Raw genomic sequence first — 3,767 nt, forward strand, 5'->3', positions numbered from 1 at the left:
GCGAAACAATATTTTCTAGTGCATTTACATCGCATTGCTGGGCTGCAACATTTGGTAATTTTCTATGGAATCTTAACATCCACGATATATGAAACAAGACCACTCGGACGCGTGCATTTTGCCCAGTTTTTTTAAATTTTTTACAGACAAGGTGGATGCAAAGTTCGATTCATCAACAGGTTTAACGATTTGACTAACAGTTGATGATAAGAAATAAGAAAGCGAATTTAAAATGTAATTCTGTCACAAAGGATACAAATCAAAGTCCAATTGCTGCTTCAAGACCCCAGATAGGATGAGTTCAGCGTTGTGTATTTCTAAAAAAAACAACAAAAATACAAAAGTTAAACATTGATTTGGAAAAGTCATAAATTACTCGGGTACAGCAAATGCCACACTTCAGTGTAACTGCAAATAAACATATCTGACACCTAATTAGCCACCGTCCAGTTTTGAGAAATGGCGGAAAACAAATTCTTGTTGTGTTAGAATGAGAAATGATCGGTCCCCGATTTTCGCTAGTCGACGTGCAAGGATAGTTCAGTTGACAACTTCCACCAGTGTTTAAAGCGGGCGTACAGGAGTTTGGCGGCCACTTTCACTTGAATCAAAATTGCGGTTTGGCCTGTTTTTCCCTAAAAAGACAATTCTGCTTACTAGAAAACTTAACCTAAATCGCTGGCGGCGATGAAGTTGTGGCGTGATGCGTCGGATTGTGCAACATGTGATCGATTGAACTGCAGTGTTCGCGCGCAACTGTCCGCGGGTAAAGGCGGCCAACTTCCCGCCATGGACAGTGATTGATTGAGAGGGATTAGCAGTGATTCCCTCCCGATAAACTCATCTTTCTTTGAGTGACAACAATGGAACACGGAAAGTAACTCTTTTGTCTTAATAATGCTTACCAAATCCCTTCTTTATGAAGTCTGCACACAACTTGAACATCCTTTTCACAACTTATGACCAGTAAGACAGGCATTCCCTATGGAGTAAAACCATCGATAACGCGGGATAAAATAAGTACTCGGCGGAGACGTCTTCCTACCTACTGCTCAACCTGTCTCAATCAATGTTCTTTTGTGAAACACGAACTGCATTTTGCGGTTGGTCGTTCTAGTTTAGGACTTCAGACAGTCTTCGCATTCAGATGTAAGTTAACAAAAGATCCCACCATAGAGCCGCGATATTTACCTTGTGTGCTCTCCAAGATTTTTCTTATCTCTTAAAATTCCTCGTAAATTAAAGATAAATGATGCTTCTATATATCAGAAACATTTACACAAGAAAATAAGAAATATCTCATAACTAACCTGAATGAAAAGAGCTCGATTATGTTTCACCGTCTTTCATTTCTCTGACGGTATTTCAGACAAATTTACCGAAGACCAATTAGCCTTGGACAATTTATCTCCTATCTTGAAATGAGCAGTTGTAAAGCGCTGATTTTAGTGGTCACGTCTAAATCAAACGAGTTTCTAATTGACGCCCAAAACTGATTTCACTTATGTTTTCGGTTAGATTTTTTCAATGGTTAGCCTTCATGTGTAGTCAGCGACACTCCCAGTCCAAAGAGTGGGCGACTTTGTCTGACAATCTCAACAACCCAGACTGCGGAGTAGGTTAGATGCGAGAATGATTTCTACTGAACTAGGGAATCACCGTTTTCCATCGACCCTGTCACATATTAAAGCGGGGGTCCTATTTACCTTCTCCGTAGTAACTGTTTTTCCATTCTATCAGCTGCTGTTGTGATGGTATACTCGCTAATACATGTGTATAATAGAAAATCAGGTTAGAACGAGGTCGCTGAAAAAGTGAAAACCTTCTAGTAGAACGGTACTAAACTAAGGGCGCAGCCTCTTAAGACTGTTCCGAAACGACATGACATGAAATCATCGGTTCGTCGGTTCTTTTCACAACTATCCCGTGTTCGGAACGAACGGAAGAGAATTTTTTCCAGAACACAGTTTATCCGGACTACGAAGAATGCAAATTCGTTTGGGATTATTTTGGCCCGAAAATCGTAGGCGTTCGATTGACCCTATTCCGGAATAAGAATACGTGAAGTGATAATTTAAAACGGTATGTCTGGCGTTTTGAAGCAACAAGGATGATAAAGATATGTCTAAAATAGCACTGTAGCAAGTGTTTGACAATTTTCATGTGAATCTCCGTAAAAACGAAGGATTTTCTAACTTCTATTCCATTTATTCCTATTCCGGAATACGGTCAATCGAACGCAACCCTTAATTAAGTTTAACAGGCAAACTCGACAAAATGTAAACAATGACGTCAGCAAAGATGCCCTTATTGCCTTGACTTATCTTTGACCTTATGCCCGCTGACCGTTAAGTATAGCCATGCTTGAAAACGGTACACGAGGATCCACATATCACTCCTCTTTCATGTCATTTGATTCGATATATATTCTCCTAAATGAGTACACCACTTGAGCTAAGAGAGATACATGTAGGCTTAAGACGTTGTTTACTAGAGTGAACTGAACACTGAAACCAATGAGAGTGTGCTATCGGTGAACAACAAGGAGATTTGTTTGGCTGGAAAACATGACTACATAAACAAATCATTAAATTTAAAGTGTGTTATCCATTCTTGCCACATTGACTGACACCAACCTGTCCACCCGCACACAGATGATTTCCTTCATTGACGATGGACTGGGTTCCACATTTTGAGTCACATACACCGAGATGCCCTGTTTATGTATAGTAAAAAAGAAAAAAAACACAGTAAGCGCTTTCCGAGCCAATGACCCAACACGCTGGAGCTTATCCCCGGTTTCCATAGCATGAAGCGACAAGGAGTATTTCTACTCCCCTGGATGGGATGCTAGTCCATCGCAGAGTTACCCCCAGCATTAAATTCGCCGGTACCCGTTTATACACCTGGGTGGAGAGAGGCACCGTGGGAGTAAAGTGTCTTGCCCAAGAACACAACACAATGTCCCCTGCCAGGACACGAAACCGGACCACTCGCTCCGGAGTCGAGCACACTAAACATGAGGCCAACCGCGCTTCCTGTTTATGTATAAGGAAATAAAACAGTGGTACGCTTAAAAGGACTGACTACCAATATTGAAAACCGACTGGGTTCCACTAAGCTGAAAAGTAAAGCCTTCCAGATAAATGATCAAGCAATATATGTGACTAACTACGATCAAAACTAAATTGAAGAAAATAGTGGCTTTTTTAACATGTCAAAACACGGTTTAGAGAGAACAATTGTTTCTCCGACCACGAAATTATGGATAAAATATACGTGACATGCTTGTAGTTGAGTTTTGTGTTTTTAGTATATTTATACGCTCTACATAAAATAATCTCAGTTTCCTGGCCACTTAAGCCCTTGGTTTTGGCTTTCAGTTTCCAAGTGTCTCTCTTGAGTTGTATGTATGATGTAATAAACAATAAACATGTCAAGATCCCATGCTAAAGTCCGAAAATATAGTTTTTTGGACAAAAAACATTCTCTAGCAAAGATTTGATTTCTTATCATCATTATTTTGGTGAAAAAATAGAAAGTAGTGTTAATAAAATTACAGTTTACAGCTTTTCGAGATGTATACTTGGTAGATACAAAATGGGAGTATACATGCAGTCCAGTCCTCATGCAAAAGGCTAAGCTCAAAAGCTTCTCTATACCCAAAAGTTCATTATACTTTGTAAAACTTGTTTTCAAACGAACAAAAGAACAGCAGATGAGCAATGATTGAAAAAAAAAAAAAAAAAAACGAAAAATAAACAAAA

General features: G+C 39.4%; 1 long non-coding RNA gene across 1 annotated transcript in view; it reads right to left on the minus strand.

Moving 5' to 3' along the window:
• The window catches only part of LOC138003507 (uncharacterized), a 4,602-nt gene extending 3,567 nt beyond the window's left edge, over positions 1 to 1,035 (minus strand). Inside the window, exons 1-2 of the long non-coding RNA XR_011123588.1 lie at positions 906 to 1,035; positions 257 to 317 (exon numbers count right to left, since the gene is read on the minus strand). This is a non-coding gene — a long non-coding RNA (uncharacterized lncRNA). The remainder of the gene's footprint in view (positions 1 to 256; positions 318 to 905) is intronic.
• Positions 1,036 to 3,767: the final 2,732 nt, after the last annotated feature.

Source organism: Montipora foliosa, chromosome 1, assembly GCF_036669935.1.
Source record: "Montipora foliosa isolate CH-2021 chromosome 1, ASM3666993v2, whole genome shotgun sequence".
NCBI classification, from domain to species: Eukaryota; Metazoa; Cnidaria; class Anthozoa; order Scleractinia; family Acroporidae; genus Montipora; species Montipora foliosa.